The sequence below is a fragment of the Moschus berezovskii genome, chromosome 6 (assembly GCF_049115385.1).
Source record: "Moschus berezovskii isolate FMDL1 chromosome 6, NW_MosBer_1.0, whole genome shotgun sequence".
In the NCBI taxonomy this organism is placed as follows: Eukaryota; Metazoa; Chordata; class Mammalia; order Artiodactyla; family Moschidae; genus Moschus; species Moschus berezovskii.
Window position 1 is genome coordinate 122,391,103 of NC_142465.1, and position 18,091 is coordinate 122,409,193.

Here is an 18,091-nt window from a genome sequence, read left to right on the forward strand (position 1 = left end):
GATGCGACGGTTAGACAGGACCACCATTGACAGACTCGGCGGCCGTGATCCTGAGCAAACTGCAGGAGACAGTGGAGGACAGAGGAACCTGGCGTGCTGCGGTCCACGCGGTCGCAAAAAGCCAGACCCAACTTAGAGGCTGAGCAGCACCAAGTCTTCCTCTTTGTTTTCAATTCGCCCCAGTTATTCTTTGCCCCTCACTCCGGTCTTGTTTTGGATTAATGCGTATAGGTTGTTATTGTTTTCCTCTTCTAATGGCTTATTTTTGTTTTACCTCATTGTGTTTTACATATGATAAGATGTACCAACTTAAACTATAAAATCTTGTGGTTGCCGCCACAACCAGCATAATCAAGATATATAACATTTCTATCAACCCCAAGTTCTGCCGTGCCCTTGGCCGTCAAGTCAACCTTTCACCCCAGCCCTCCACGAGCGCTGGTCTGCTTTCTACCAACGCAGTTCAGTGTTTCTAGACTTGTATGATTTGACTCATACGGCACTGCTGTTTCACATCTGGCTTCCTTCATTTAGCATGACGCTGTTGAGAGTCATGTTGCTCTGCAGCATCAGTAAATATAATTATTTTATTCTGTTTTATTGCTGACTGGTATTCCGTAATATAGACACACCAAGATGCATTCATTCAGGCACTGCTCGATGGGCACTTGGGTTCTCTGCAGTTCCTAGCTAGTCAGATAAAGCTGAGCTTCATGAATATTCATGCACGAGTCTTTGAGTAGGCATATGTTTTCACTTTGCTTCAAAAAATACCTGGGATTGGAATTCTCGGGTCCGGCAGGAACTGCACATCGAATTTCACAAACCCTGCTGAACCATTTTCCAAACGCCCGGCCTGCTCCGCGTCCGCGCCAGCAACACATGAAGATTCCACCTGCTCCGCACCCTCAGCAACACTGGGTATTTTCAGTCTTTTACATTTTCACCATCCTAGTGGGTGTGAAGTGGTATCTCATTATGGTTTTAATTTGCATTCTTCTAAAGGCTAATGATGCTGAGCATTTTTTCATATGCTTATTAACCACATGTTTATCCTCTTTGGTAAAGCATCTGTTCAAATATTTGCCCATTTCTTAAATGTTTTGTTTGTCATCATATTATTGAGTTGTGAGAGTTCTGTATATATTCATGATAGAAGCCTTTGATATATGTTTTGCATTTTTTTTCTTCCAGTTCACGATTTACCTTTTCATTGTCTTGTTTTAATTTTGACGAAGTGTCATTTACAATTAAAAAGTTTTTATAATTCACATGTTTACTACCTTATTAAGAAATCTTTACTTAACACAAGGTCAGTACATGTTTTTATTATTCTTTTTTCAAACAGTCCATAGTTTTATCACTTCAGCCCAGTCCTTTTATCTATTTCAAGTTACTTTCTTTATATGGCATGAGGGATGCAGCTTCATTACTTATTCACACGGATATGATATGTATTGATGCTTTTGAATTGTGGAATTATGGTCCTGGAGAAGACTTTTGAGAGTCCCCTGGACTGCAAGGAGATCAAACCAGTCAGTCCTAAAGGAAATCAACCCTGAATACTCATTGGAAGGACTGATGCTGACGCTGAAACTCCAATACTTTGGTCACCTGATATGAAGAGCCCACTCGTTGGAAAAGACCTTGATGCTGGGAAAGATTAAAGGCGGGAGGAGAAGGGGACGACAGACGGTTGGATGGCATCACTGACTCCATGGACATGAGTTTGAGCAAGCTCCATGAGCCAGCGAAGGACAGGGAAGCCTGGCGTGCTGCGTTCCATGGGTCACAAAGAGTCGGACACGACTTAGTGACCGAACAGCAAGAACAATATATTCTTGGTGACCCTTTGTTGAAAATAATGTCCTTTCCCAATGAATTTTCTTAGCATCCTTGTCAAAAAATCGATTTGCCATATTTCCGTGGGTCAATTTCTGGACCGTCTCTTCAGTTCCCTTGATCTGTGTCTAAGGTTACCATGTTGGTTCTTACTGCTGCTTTGCAGCAAGTCTTGAGAACAGGTGGCGTAAGTCCTGAAAATTTGCTCTTCTTTTTCAAAGTTATTTTAATTCCTATAGTTCTTTCGTACACCCGGGCCGGGTTCCTCTTCCCTGGACAGAGGCCGATGTAGACACCTTGTCATCTATGGAGACATGTTTTTCTCTGGAATTCAGATTTTCAGCTTCTGGACCAATACGTTTCCCTGCCACCATCAACAGTTGTGGCTCCTTTGCTACCCCTTTTCCTCCCTGTTGCCGGGCATGCAGAGGCAGCAGTCAACCCGGGAGTGTCCTTCTTGAAGGGGCTTCTGGACTCTCCCCTCTGACCTGCTGGCCTGGGCATCTGTGGGTCACAGAGACGGGCACTCGACTGAGTCAACATTCCCTGAGAACTGCTGGTTGACCAGGCGCCACCAGACTCTGCAGCTGTGTCCAGCTCCTCAAGTTGGAGTCCTGAGGCCTTCCTCATCCTGGTCACCACCCTCAGAAGGTGGGCTCATTGCTGGGCCCCTGGGTACAAAACGCAGTGGAAGGATCAATGAGGTGCATCCCCAGTGAGTGTCCCTCTCTTGCTTCAGTTCAAACAGCTGAGATTGGGGTTCTATCTCTCTAGCTTGCATTTCTCATGGTGCCTGACAACAGTCAATAAGGTTCTGAGGCCTATATCTGACAAAGGAGGCTGGGCTTCCTCACCAGTGAGCTTTATGCTCACAACAGGTGCGCAGTAACGCCACGCTGAACCCACGGGAAATGACAGCCGTGAGTCAAGGCTACTTCTAGGAATAGGCAGAAGAGTCTCTTTCCTGCCCTTGAGCTACAACAGGGGCCATAGACGCTAACTCTCCGACCCCGCCAGTGTGGAGACAAAGGGTGGATGGCTTTTGATGCTGAGGTATCTGCCTAAAATTATTTTTATCTGATGTTTCCATTTCAAAACAAACTAATGATGATAAAACTCACACATCGTCCGTCACCCCGGACAAGAATCACCTTTTCATTTCCGTCGGTTTCCCTGCGGCCCCTCCCACCTTCCCTTGGGGTGCGATGGATGCGTCCACAGAAGTGGGCTGGCCCCCTGCCTACGACGTCCACCCCGCCTCCCTCTTGAAGAGCCACCGTGAGGACGACCCTGGGCTCTGAGGGGTGACCTGGTGCTTCTGTGGTTCACCACGTCCACGGGATGCAGCCTGGGGCCAGCGACTGGCGGCACGGCTGGATGTTTGGTCTTGGGCAAATTGCCAGCTCTTTAAGCAGTGCTCCTTTCTAAAATGGGGTTAAATAACAAGCCCTAACTTATAACACTTCCCTGGTGGCTCAGAGGTTAAAACGTCTGCCTCCAATGTGGGAGACCCTGGGTCAGGAAGATCCCCTGGAGAAGGAAACGGTAACCCACTCCAGTATTCTTGCCTGGAGAATCCCATGGATGGAGAAGCCTGGTAGGCTACAGTCCATGGGGTCGCAAAGAGTCGGACACGACTGAGCGACGGAACGGAACGGAACTTATAACACCGCTGGGACCTGTGAATGCGAGTTGCGTGCGTGTGTGCATGTGCGCGCAGCTCAGATAGAGTAAATGCTCAGTCAGTGCTGTCTTGCTCAGTTAGTAAACGTCGCTGGATGTGCTCCATGCCCAGATCGGGAGGACACACTGAACAGGGCTGAGGCGTCACTCACTGGACACTTTTCTCCTGAGGACGGAACGCTCAGGACACAGGCAGTGGCTTTTATCGTTGACGTCAAGTGATGGAAAGGAAGTGAAGCTGCGCTCCGGGAGCTGGAGGCGTCAGGGAGCAGCAGAGAGTCTGCATTTCCCCCGGTTCACGTAAAGGACATCGGAGGAGTGTACAGACAGAAGGCGCTCCCGGTAGCTGGGACCCGACGCCCTGCCCGGAGGAGTCAGAGCCTTCAGGGGCAGCCTGCAAAGTGAGTCTGGTTCCCCAGGCTGAGGCTGACGCAGGGCCTTTAGACACTCAGCCAGAAAGAGCCCACGTCTGCAGGACTCAGGGGCCGCCGGGGCTGGACGAGGCCACTGCTGACCCCGGACGACACAGCCTGTGCCTCCAGGTGGTAAGACCTGCAATCGATCGAGGCCCCTCCCACACACCCGGTGACGCTGTGGAAAGAACGCTCAGTGGACAGCAGAGAGAAAGCCGTTTTCTTGAAGATTAGGTGCATCCTGTGGAAGAGTCCGGCATCGATCCCTCAAGAATAAACCCTTACCTGAGCCAGCGTCACACGTGTGAATGTGAGGAAGCCCTCCTGACAAAGCGTGTTCGGCTAAAAAGGGAAACAGGTACCACCGTCGTCTCCCAGCGAAGCAGTGCGGCCTAGTGCTGAGCGTCAGTACGGTGACGTGAAAGAAAGGATGAAGGCGGGACAGCAGGTGCCTCCTGACGGGAGAAACTCCTCTGGTCCCGCCCGGGTGGTGGCCCCTGAGCCCAGCGATGCCTCCGACTCTTGAGGCTCCCTGGAGGCCTGGAGGACAGAGGCACACGCAGCCCTGCACCGGAGGGCCCACCAGCAAAGTCCGGAAGACCGAAAGCCCACCGAAGGGGCTGTGGCTTCTCCGGCCGACAGTGGTAAGGAGAAGGAAGAGACGGGGTCGGCTGTGGACCGAAAGAGGCGTGAAGGATGCCAAGGAAAAGAAAAGGCAGGCCTTTGACGTCTAGAGATCCACACCCACTGATAAACTGTAGTGTGAGATGGGAGCAGTGATTACTCCAAGAGTCAGGGTGCCCGAGTGAACGGTGTGGTTTCTCAGATGGGAGGCAGCAGAGACGCTCTGGTGTGACGTGAGATGAAACTTCTCGTGAGGATGCTGGACGGGCCCCTCACACGTGCCCGGGCATGGCTGGGGGGCGGATGGCCCCAGCCTGACCCTACAGAGGACTTTGGAGCCTGAATCGTGCCTCAAAGGCCCTGGTGTCGATGTCCTGGAGGTGGGTGTTGGTGACGCCCCCAGGCCTCTCCAGTCTCCCACCAGGGAAGGGCCCTCTGCCCGTGGCAGCTGGGAGGGTGCCCTGGCCGGTCAGGGGGTTGGCCACACCGGGCAGCTCTGGTCACAGGTGACGTCAGAGGGTGTTGGCGCAGAGGCCGTCAGAACTGCAAGTGGAGGGGTCACGGGTGTCCTGAGAGGAGCTGTTTCCTGAGTGAACACAGCCACCTTGCCGTCAGGACCTGTCCTGTCAAAGCACCCATCTTTCCCTCAAGCCGTCTCAGGAGCCACGTGGACCACAGCTGCAGTCACACTGGGGAAGCTCATCTGCCTCCCCAGAGACCCACTCCCGGGCCCTGCGGGGTGTTTGCGCTGTGAGCTAACTTCCTGTGCAGTTGATGACAGAAATCCACTTCTTCACCCCACAGGATTCAAGTCCCTGTAAACTCCTCCTCAAAGTGGATACGGATCAGCGCCATAGCCCAGAGCCAGCCCTGATGGCCACCTTGGAAGGTTCGGGGAGGACCTGGGGTTGGAGGTTTCTGCTCAGAGCTTTCCCGGCCACGGTGGCTCCCCTCTCACAGAGACACGGCTCATCACACGCGCGTCTGCATCCTCAGGGTGCCAGGGCTCCCAGAGCTGGCTGGACATCCATCCCCGGCGGTGCCCCAGGGCCCCACAGATGCCGTGGTGGCCACTTCGTGTTCCAGCCAGAGCCCAGCCTCCCAGCCCTAAGTGCAACCTCATGGCCCAGTGCTTCAGTCCCTGGGGAGGTGCTCCCACCCCCTGGGGAGAAAGACCCGGCCCAGGGCACCTGGGACCCTTCTGGGGAAGAGGCTTTGAGGCTGGTGAGTGTTATAGGAGGAGTGGGTTATTTGTGTGCATGTGTGTGTGTGTGTGTGTAAGACAGACGCACTCACACACACACATGCAGAGGGTCCCTGCTAGAAATCTGTGGAAGAGGAAATACAGTGGAGCTGGGGAAGAAGCTTCCAAGGAGGTGGGCTTCCTGGGAGAGAAGGCATAGCCCTGAGCCATGAGCGGGTGGGGGGCCTCCCTCCTGCTGGCTGGATGAAGAGGCTGGAGGGGAAATGCCTGGCCCCTGGAGGAGAGGGTGTGGGGGCTCTGGACCCTGTGGCGTGTGGATGCTGGGGCCACGGAGGTCGGGGAGCCATGTGTGACGCTGAGGGCCCAGCTGAAAGCGGGGTTCGCAGCTCCCCTGCTGCTTTGCAGGACTTCCGACGACTATCTGAAATGCCTCTCCCCCCAGACTGGCTGGATGAGCACTTGTTTGGACAGTGAACAGATGGAGGCTTGGGCACGAGTCCTGAGTCCAGGCTGGAAGGGTCTCTGGCACTTGGGCCCTCCCCCAAGGCCCTGCGGTCAGGGGCAGGTGTGCTGACCCCTAAGGCTGTGCTATGGAAGGGGGACCACGGAGCCCCAGCTTTGCACAGGTAGGCTTCTCCTGCAGCCCTGCAGCATCTCAGAGTCCCAGGAGCAGAGCACAGAAGCTCCCGAGCCCCGCTTCCTAACGACAGCATTTAATCTTGCAACCAATTCACCATCACTTTGCCCTCAAAGTTCTGGGTCCTACAGAAATCGAAGAACAAAAACCCATTGAATATTGTTGACCACAGTGCTTGTGATTCAGAAAACGAAACACATTCATTCCCTCTCAATCCTCCATCCCCAGGTCAGGTTTCACAAAGGAGTTGTTGATGGATTCCGTGAATGGGGCCGCTGGCGTGCTGGCTGGGCCTTCCTCGCTATAAATATTCATGTGAAGAGGAGAGACAAAGAAACTGAGGTTCAAATACAGGCCACGCTTGTGCGCAGCCGGCGCCCGGGAGTCTGCGGAAGTGCCCCAGAGGATGCCGGGCGCCCCAGGCAGAGCTGGCCCTCCTGAGCTGCAAGCTCTGTGACTGGGCCGGGAGGAGCTCTGAGATGCTGGGGATGAGACTCTGAGCTGACACGTCTCACTCGTGGGGGTGTCAGGCAGGCAGGCACGCGGGAAGTCTGCCAAACGCCGAGCTCGCCGGAGGACCTTTGAGCGTGGAGCATCTCAGGTCAGCAGGTCTCGTCCTGGAGCTGAGACTGAGCATGGAAATCAGGGAGGAACAGACAGGGACCTTCGGACGGAGCTGGACCCTGGAAATAACTCGGAAGCCCCCACTTCCATCCCGGCAAGAGAAGCACTGGGCAAACTGAAAGTCAGTGGCTTCTTGGGCCACCTGAGAATTGAGGTGGCAGGGAGCTCACCAGCTGACATCAGAAACGTGGATGAACCCAGAGCTCTGCTAGCCTGGACAGCGGCTGCCAGGGCCGCACACTGGCGGAACCCATCCTTGGTTGCTTGGACAAGCTCTTGGAGGAGACCATGGACAGCAGCCTGTTCATCATGACCCAGAACTGGGAGCAACCAAGGTGTCCCGCAGTGGGTGAAGGATAAAAGACGGTGGTTCAGCCAGACAATAGAATATTATTAAGCCCAGAAAACAAAGGAACTACCAAGCCTTGAAAAGATACGGAGGAACCTTAAATGCGTATCAGTAAGTGAAAGAGCAAGACAGGATGGCATCACCGACTCGATGGACATGGGTTTGCGTGAACTCCAGAAGTTGGTGATGGACAGGGAGGCCCGGCGTGCTGCGGTCCATGGGGTCGCAAAGGGTCGGACACGACTGAGCAACCGAACTGAAGTGAAAGAGGCTAGTCTGACAAGGCTACAGACGGTGTGATTCTAACTCTATGACATTCCGGAAAAGGCACCACTGTGGTGACAGTGAAGGATCAGCGTTTGTAAGAGGTTTGAGGAGAGCAGGGAGCAGTTAATGGGGGGCGGTTAGAGGGCTTTTAGGGCAGCAAAGCTTCTCTGTAGGATACTGCTAACGCTGGGTACACGGCATTGCCCACTTGTCCAAACCCATAGAGTGTAGACCAAGGGTGATCCCCCGCGTGTCAACTGTGGGCTTGCGTTAGCAGTGGGATGTCAGTCCTACTTCATTAACTGAACAAATCCTGGTTCATCAGCTTAGCAAAGGCACTGCACAGACAGCTAATAGTACGGGCACTGTCCCCTGAAGGTGGAGAGGGGTGGGTATGCTGAACCCGCTGTAGCCTCTGCTCAGTTTTTCTGTAAACCTAAAATGCCCTAAAAACAGACAATCAGTATAAAAACAGCAAGTGAACTATCCTGGGTGAGCTCAGCGGGATTTGAGCTGTCCTGTTCTCATGTCTGTGCCCCTCCAGGACTTTCCCTGCAGTGACCCTTGGGTTTTTCCTGCCTCTTTTTTTCCCACAGTTTTTCTACACACAGCTGTGGCTGTAAACAAAGTCACACACACAGCTTTTGTTTTACCATTTATGCCAAACATAACACACTATACAGGCTTCCCAGGAGGCGGTGGTGGTAAGGAACTCACCTGCCCATGCAGGAGACATACGGGATGTCGGTTCGACCCCTGTGTAGGGAGGATCCCCTGGAGGAGGGCATGGCAACCCACTCCAGTTTTCTTGCTTGGAGAATCCCATGGACAGAGGAGCCTGGCAGACTACAGTCCATAGGGTCACATAGAGTCGGACATGACAGAGGTGACTTAGGACGCACGCCCGCAACACACTATACACATAGGGTTTTGCAGTTTGATTCTTCAGCTCTCACAGTACTGTGAGATCTTTTCTCCTCGAGGTACCCACACACGGTTTATTCATTTAAACAACTGTAAACTTTTCCATTTTGTTATGTTCCAGGTTATTTATCCATTTTCCTGTCGACGGGCACGTTGGTTGTTTCTCCAGATTTGCTGTAATTAATGATTCTGCCTGAATGGCCCTGTCTCCCCAGCACATGGGTGAGTTGCCTTAGAGGTGGCGGGTGGAGGTGGCACTCGGCTTCTGTCACCCGTCAGCGGCCCTCAGCTGGCCCTGAGCCTCCACTGGGAGCACGTCCTCACCCGTACCTGTGATTGTCTGGCTATGAATCTGAAGTCTCCAAGGTTATCTAGCCATTTTAAATATGAATGACATTAAATCATCCGCACGTGTTTGTTGGGCATTAGAGTCCCCCCTCTCTGAACTGCATATTTATATCTTCCTTTTTATTTTTTATTACTTATTCCCCCTGATGCTTTGTGTGAGTTGTGTATTCCCGATAAAAATTGTTATTGATTTTATTGGATAAAAACCCCCTCCTACATTATTATTTATCGCCATTTTGCTGTATAAAGTTTTAAATTTTGATGTCATGAAATACATTATTCATTTCTTCTAGGTTTTGTGCTTTTGTGCCTTATTCAAGAAATAAGAATATGAATAAGAATAAGAAAACACATTTTCTTCTAGGATTTTAAAGTTTAGGTCTTTATGCCATCTGGAATTCATTTTTGTGTGTGGCTTGGGAGAGAGATAAAATTTTATCTTCCCATATGGCTACCCAGTTGTCCCTGCCTGGTTTATTGAATTGCCCACCCGCTCCTCACCTATTTGTGGGGGCATATTAGTCATAATTCCAGGGTGCGTGTGAGAGTGGGAACGTTCACGGACCCTCTCTCTGTCTCACCCATGTATTTATTATTAATAAACTTGCCCCAAGGCACAAGGTTGTTCAATGCTTTCTATCATTTTTATATCTCTGAAGTGGGCAGACCTAACCCGGCCGTGAACATGTCTTTCTTTTATTTGTTTGATTTCTTCGGTCCTTTCTCTCTTTCTAGTACTATCATCAACAAAAAGAATCAACAAGTGTGGCTCAGATGGTGAAGAATCCGCCTGCAGTGCAGCTGACCTGGGTCTGATCCCTGGGTCAGCAAGATCCCCTGGAGAAGGGAATGGCAACCCACTCCAGTGTTCTTGCCTGGAGAATCCCAAGGACAGAGGCGCCAGGCGGGCCACAGTCCCTGGGGTCTCAAAGAGCTGAACACAACTGAGTACTGACACTTGGTCTCCCCTTCTTGATCAGTTCACTTCAGCCGCTCAGTCGTATCTGACTCTGCGACCCCATGGACCACCTGGGAAGTGAGTCTTATCACTGAGGGACGACCAGCATTGGTGTCCCAGGGAGGGAGGCCTTGAATCTTTATTTTTAACTTGGACATTCTTTACTTTCGGCAAATGTGGCCTTTTCTCTAATAATGAAAACAGATGTACAATATATGTCTGCTGGGCCATAAACAGACTAGTTTAGTCAGCATCAAATTCAAGTTAACTCGTGTATAAACCAGAATGTTTTCCTACATCTCGAGAGGTGAACACCTCTTTTATCAGACTTTCTGAACTCCTCCAGCCTGGGTCTCGAGCCCCACAGCCCCACCATGGCAGCACTTAGTGGACACGGCACATGTCCACCTCCGGCCACTCACATGGGACTTGGGATGCAGTGCCTAAGAGCAGGACATGGCAGACGATGCTAAGAAGGGTGAGAAATGAGCCCAGAATGGCAGTCCCTGGCACCCTCGTAGAAGCCATTGAGTGCATCGCCAGGCATGTACCAACCCCGTCCTCACCAGAGCCTCTGAGGCAGGTGCTGCGTATCGTCCCCACTCTCGCGATGAGAAACTCAAACACAGGGCCCGAAGGTGAGCCCACAGGGACCACATCTGGGCTGGACTCCCTGCTCCCCACTCTTAAATGACACTCCCAGAGGCCCATACCTCTGTGTATATGTGTATTTTACACTCATGTTTGCACATGAATATATGTGAATATGCACATATGCTTTATGCATAAATGCATATGTCTTAGGGCTTCCCACGTGGCTCCATAGGTAAAGAATCTGCCTGCAATGCAGGAGACACAGAAGACATGGGTTCGATCCCCATGTCAGGAAGATCCCCTGGAAGAGGGCATGGCAACCCTCTCCAATATTCTTGCCTGGAGAATCCCATGTTCAGAGGAGCCTGGCAGATTACAGTCCACAGGGTCACAAAGAGTTGGGCATGATGGCAGGAACTGAGCATGCATGCACACATATACGTTTTATTGGAAAAAGCAATACTTCATCATGGTTAATATATCAAACCAGTTCAAAGGCTGTGCAAAGAGAAACCACTGGTTTTGCGCCTGAGGTGTCCTTCCACTTCCCAGAGGCCATGCCTGCTAACAGTCCTGCGGATTCTCCCAGGCACCCCCTCACCTGCCCTGGGCTGCAGGATGTTCCCGTATTACTGTATGTTTGTCCATAAATCACCCTCTTTAAAACACTAATAGGAGCATTATGTACACCCTGTTTTGCATTTTGCTTTTTCTCATTTAGCAATATAGTTTGGAGATATTCTAATCCATTTTTAAAATAGCTCCATGATATTCCATAAATTATTTCCTCATTCCCATAATGAGAGGCACTTATATTGGTTCCAGGCACTTGTAATTATTAAAAAATGGAAATCTTTGTAATACATCTTTGCTCTAGCATGCAAGCACTTGGGCAGAGTTGCTTTCTAAACACAGAGGCGCTGGGACATACGGAAAGTGCATTTTGCCCCTTTCAAGATGCTCGGACTAGTGCCGAGAGAGAGTGCAGAGGCCACCTGGCCGCCAAGTGGAAGAGGGCTTGTTTCGCGCGTCCCTGTCAATCCAGGGCCCCTCACACCTCGGCAGGGCGGACCCTACCAGGAGAACAGTGGATCACTGGCCTATTCATTGGCTTTTTTTTTTTTTTTTAAACTTCATGTGATCTGGAAATTTTGTATTATGTGTATTGAATACTTGTGTTTCTTTTACTGAAAATGTTTAAAGAACATTCCCATCTATGTTCGTCAACTGCTTTTTGGAGGAAAGGAATTCTGATCCTTTAAATATTTTAAACAGTTTTTTCAAGAATGCTTTTTAAATCATTAACCCTATGTTTTGAATCTAATCTGTAATTCGGTTCCAAATACAGAATCATTTCTGGTTCCTGGAAAGAACTACATCAATCATAGTGCATTTTTCTTTTTGAGACTCACTTGATTCTTCTTGTTAATATAGTTTGTAGTCTTTGCACCTATGTTTCCAGACTAGATACATTTCTAGCTGCGTGTGTGTGTGTGTGTGTGTGTGTGTTGGCACACACGCAAATAATGTTTTGGGTTCTACTGAACAGCTAAAAGAGAAAAGTCTCCAAACATTTAAATAACTTCTCCATTATTTATTCTCTGACTTTTTGATAGAATTCAATAAAGAACTGTCTTGGCATGGGTGATTTAAGGGGAAGCAGCTAGTGGACAGCTTTCCCACCATTTTGTATATGATAATTGACCAATGTAGGTAGACTCATCTACAGGTAAATTTTGGATTCTGTCTCTATATATAGATAAATTGATGGATAGATGGATGGATACTATGTTTCTAGATCTGTTTATTCTTGCATACTGCTGCTGCTGCTGCTAAGTCACTTCAGTCATGTCCGACTCTGTGTGACCCCATAGATGGCAGCCTACCAGGCTCCGCCGTCCCTGGGATTCTCCAGGCAAGAACACTGGAGTGGGTTGCCATTTCCTTCTCCAATGTGTGAAAGTGAAAAGTGAAAGTGAAGTCGCTCAGTCATGTCCGACTCATAGCGATCCCATGGACTGCAGCCTACCAGGCTCCTCCGTCCGTGGGATTTTCTAGGCAAGAGTACTGGAGTGGCTTGCCATTGCCTTCTCCGTATTCTTGCATAGCCACTTATTTATTCGAGCCTCTTCAAATTATATGTAGCTGAGGAAACAATATAAATATGACCTGCCTAAACTCTTGGCTATCTCCTACCCTAATTTCTTATATTGTGTCTCTTCCTCTTCATCTCCCTTTTGCAATTAGGTTTAATATTTTAAATTTTGTAGGGTTTTTTTGTAAAGAAGCTACTCTTGAAATTATTTACTAATTATACTCTTTTCTCTCTGATGAATCATTCACTTCTTTTCCTTTTATAAAATCCTCTGCTTTCTTTTTCATTATTTTTCTATTTTTAGTTGAGTGGCTAATTTATTTAACCCTCTTTTTAATTCAGAATTTGAAATATTCATGATGAATCACTTGGTTCTGGGAGTGATGCTAAAGGTACGTGTGGTTTCAATTGCATCATATTTCATTTCGTTTTCCTCCAGGCACTCAGTGGTTCTGGGTGCTTCCTAAGGAAGCAGCGAGCATTTTTTGTGTCCAAGTACACGGCCAGTTTCTGTAGATAATCCACAGGACCTGATAAGGAGCCGTGCTTCCTGTTCTCAGCAGAGAGGTGGGATATGTAATTGTATGGGCTCCTGCCTCACGCACAAGTCTCACGAGCATTTTGTCTACTTGCCCTTGAGAGTGTGCTACGTCACTTCAGTTGTGTCCAAGTCTGTGTGACCCCACAGACTGTAGCCCACCAGGCTCCTCTGTCCATGGGGTTCTCCAGGCAAGAATACTGGAGCGGGTGCCATGCCCTCCTCCAGGGGATCTTCCCGACCCAGAGATCGAACCTTATGCCTCCTGCATTGGCAGATGGGTTCTTTACCACCATCACCACCTGGGAAGCCGCTACTTGACCTCGGGATGAGCCGAGTGAGGTTAATGTCTGCCTCGGGGCAGAGGCCTTCTGTAGTCTGGGACGTCTTCCCTCCAGGCCTGGTCACCGAGGCTGCTGTACTGAGACAGCCCCACACCCCACCCCATCTGACCCCGGGGCTCCTCAGCACTGTGGGGAGGCCTGGAGTGTTTGTGGGGGTTAGCAAACCTCCAATTGTGGTGGGGGGGACTGACGGATACTGCCTCAGCCTCCAGCCTAGAGGGGACAGCCTCTAGGGGACAGCACCCTGGGGGTGCTGGCGGGCAGGTCTGAGGCCCACAGGTGGCTGATGCTGAGATGCTCCTGTAGCTGGCCCCCGCACTGGGCTCCCCACCTCCTGGGCTCCCCCTCAGACTCTCCTCATCCAAAGCCCTGTTCTGGGCCCCGCAGTCCGAGGACCCAGATGAAGCTACTTTAAGTTCTGTGCACCCGGCCCTTCTTTCCACCTGCTGTGGGTTTACTCTGTGTTGGTCACAGAGACTCAAGGGACAGCGTGTTGCCCTGTGTCCGCCGTCTCTGCCGCGCGGCTCCCGCGGCCCCCGGAGCGCCTCTGCTGCTGGCAGGCTTGTCGGTGTTCACACGGCCGCTCCAGCTCCCTCTTTCTGTCTGCGTTTCTCTGTGCGCCTTTGCCCACGGGTTTCTCGACTGCCTTATGCTGGGAGTGCCTCGTAACCGGCGCGCACGCTGGTTTCAGCCTGCGGTCGAGCACCTCCGCTTGGTCAGCAAACGCGCCTGAAGCGCACTTCCCGCCGCGGCACGCGCTGCTCACCTGACTGCACCTGTTTCCATGCTTGCGCTGTCTCCCAGCGTCCACGGCCTGGACTGCACTTTCTCTGTGTGTGTTTTCCTTCGGATAATTTGGAAAGCTAATCCATCTGCTTTTTTTGTTGTTGTCTTTGTAACTCTTCAGTTCAGTTCAGTTCAGTCGCTCAGTCGTGTCCAACTCTCCACGACCCCATGAATCACAGCACGCCAGGCCTCCCTGTCCATCACCAACTCCTGGAGTACATTCAAACTCATGTCCACAGAGTCGGTGATGCCATCCAGCCATCTCATTCTCTGTCGTCCCCTTCTCCTCCCGCCTCCAACCCTTCCCAGCATCAGAGTCTTTTCCAGTGAGTCAGCTCGTCGCATGAGGTGGGGAAAGTATTGGAGTTTCAGCTTTAGCATCAGTCCTTCCAATGAACACCCAGGATTGATCTCCTTTAGAATGGACTGGTTGGATCTCCTTGCAGTCCAAGGGACTCTCAAGAGTCTTCTCCAGCACCACAGTTCAAAAGCATCAATTCTTCGGCGATCAGCTTTCTTCACAGTCCAACTCTCACATCCATACATGACCACGGGAAAAACCACAGCCTTGACTAGAAGGACCTTTGTTGGCAAAGTAATGTCTCTGCTTTTTAAGATACTATCTAGGTTGGTCATAACTTTCCTTCCAAGGAGTAAACGTCTTTTAATTTCATGGCTGCAATCAGCATCCACAGTGATTTTGGAGCCCCAAAAAATTGAGTCTGTCACTGTTTCCACTGTTTCCCCATCTATTTCCCATGAAGTGATGGGACCAGATGCCATGATCTTTGTTTTCTGAATGTTGAGCTTCAAGCCAACCTTTTCACTCTCCTCTTTCACTTTCATCAAGAGGCTTTCGAGTTCCTCTTCACTTTCTGCCATAAGGGTGGTGTCATCTGCATATCTGAGGTTATTGATATTTCTCCCAGCAATCTTGACTCCACCTTGTGCTTCTTCCAGCCCAGCGTTCCTCATGATGTACTCTGCATATAAGTTAAATAAGCAGGGTGACAATATACAGCCTTGACGTACTCCTTTTCCTATTTGGAACCAGTCTGTTGTTCAATGTACAGTTCTAACTGTTGCTTCCTGACCTGCATACAGGTTTCTCAAGAGGCAGGTCAGGTGGTCTGGGATTCCCATCTCTTTCAGAATTTTCCACAGTTTCTTGTGATCCACACAGTCAAAGGCTTTTGCATAGTCAATAAAGCAGAAATAGATGTTTTTCTGGAACTCTCTTGCTTTCTCCATGATCCAGTGGATGTTGGCAATTTGATCTCTGGTGCCTCTGCCTTTTCTAAAAGCTGTAACTCTTAGTAGCATTTAAACCCCTTGTTTCTAGACTCACTTGGTTCTGATAGTCTGCTAGCCTCCTCTGTGTAAACAGAGAAAGTTAGTTCTCAGACACACATCCCAGATACTGTCACCGTCTTCCGATTTCTCTCCTTATTTATTTGCATTATTTTCTATTTACTTATTGAAACTGTAAAAATCTAAAATTTGGACTGTTGCCTTGATGGACTACTTAAAAGTGCTTATAAACTGTGGTGACCCAAGGACTAAAGAGCAGATAAAACCAAGGAGGGCCTTGGAATGCAGGAACGGAAAACCCAGACCTGATCGCCCTTCCCTCCCCAGGCTGTAACCACCAATGGGACAGTGTAACCTGTCCCCCCCCCCCACAGGGAGCAGGGGTCTGCCCTGCTCTTACCCCACCCAGTCTGCATGTCTCATCCAATCAGCAAAGGACCCGCAAGACCCCACCCCACTCCTCGTACCCTGGGTACAGAAGTGGACCAAGGCCGCCTGCTCAACGCCGGCTCTCCCTTGAGGGGGCCCGCTCTTCTAACAGCGTCTCCCACTCTAATAAACTTTATTTCCCTCTCGTTCTGTCTCACGTCTGGAAATTCTTTTCCAACCCACACCCAGACCAAGACATAAATGAAATAAATCAGGGCAGAGACACTGCTTCTTACCCGCTTGCCCTCTGTTTTATCTGTATACATGTGCGTGTCTTGGACAAAGGTCACCCACATGGCGGTCAGGTTGCCCTGGGTTCACTAAAAACCCATTTCGATGGCCCCTCGGGGTGCAGAGAGCAGCCGGGAATCCTCCCAGTTCTTTCTCTGCCTAACGCCCACCCCACGTTGAGAGGAAGTTACCTGATAACAAATGGATCCGCTGAGCAGACAGAGCTACTGTTTCGCTTCCCACTCTCAAGCTACGTCTCAGTCCAGTGGATTTGTTTTGTTCCCCCCATCCTCCAACAGATGCTAAACCACTTTCACAGATGGTCTTCAGCAAGTGCCCCGAGTCAGGTCAAGTCACGAGGAGGCCTGCGGAGGGCGCACGCTGGGAGCTGCACACAAGACAGCTAGTGAGGCCTTCGGGGGCTGGGCTTCTCGGGAGCCACCAGCCTGACCCGCCCTCTCCAGTGCCGCCAGGCTGCTGGCTCTCAAGGCGACTGAAGGGCTGTGAGGTGGGGGGCACATGCAGGGCTCCTTCTCTTCCCAGGGCTTGTCATTTTATCGTGAGTCAACACCTGTTGGTGATCGCAAGCTCTTCATTACCATATGGGACTCCCTGGCGGCTCACACAGTAGAGAACCTGCCCGCAATGCAGGAGCTGTTCAGTCTCTCAGTCACGTCCAGTCTCTGCGACCCCATAGACTGCCGGCCTCCCTGTCCTTCACCAACTCCCGGAATTGGCTCAAACTCATGTCCATTGAGTCAATGATGCCATGCAACCATCTCATCCTCTGTCGTCCCCTTCTCCTCCTGCCCTCAATCTTTCCCAGCATCAGGGTCTTTTCCAATGAGTCAGCTCTTCGCATCAGGTGGCCAAAGTATTGGAGCTTCAGCTTCACCATCAGTCTTTCCAGTGAATATTCAGGATTGATCTCCTTTAGGATGGACTGGTTGGATCTCCTTGCAGTCCAAGGGGCTCTCAAGAGTCTTCTCCAACACCACAGTTCAAAGGCATAATTCTTCAGCACTCAGCCTTCTTTATGGTCCAACTCTCACATCCATACATGACTACTGGAAAACTCATAGCTTTGACTATACGGACCTTTGTTGACAAAGTAATCTCTCTGCTTTTTAATACACTGTCTAGGTTTTTCATAGCTTTTCTTCCAAGGAACAAGCATCTTTTAATGCAGGAGCAATGCAGGGAATTCAGGTTCAGTCCCTGGGTTGGGCAGATCCCTTGGAGAAGGGAATGGCCACCCACTCCCACATTCTTGCCTGGGGAATTCCATGAGCAGAGAAGCCTGGCAGGGTGCAATACATGGGCTCACAAAGAGTCAGCCAGGACTGAGTGGGTGATGCTCACTAACATACAGATTTCTGTTGATAATGACAAGTGCTGTCAGCACTCTCATCACTGTGCTGGAGGAACAGATCTGGGGGTTCCCACTCGGCCATTCCAGGGTCTCCACTCCAATTCACTGATTTGTGTGTGTGTGGTGGGGGGGGGAATCTACCCACCCAAGCTCCCTTGTTCTTGATAAGAATCTGATCCCACCATCAGCTGCAGCAAAGCCCTGATGGATTGAGTTTCTCATGGCATCCATCCTTCTGGGAGAAGAGACTGCTGTGCAGGCGGGCAGGTGTGGAGGTTGGCAGGTGGCCGGAGGAGGGGCCTCATCTCAGACGCAGCCCCCAGGGGTGCAGCCAGGTGCGTGCGGGGCTGGTGGGGGATGACAGCTCTGTAGGTCTGGCTCCTATGTCCCTCCGCTCCTCCACTGGGGCAGAGCCGGTGCAGCCCCTGCGCACCCCCTCCGTCCTTCCCTCCCTAGAGACCGTGCGTCTGCCCCCCGCCGGCCCTCCGTCACCCGTGTGCATCGGGAACCCGCCTCTC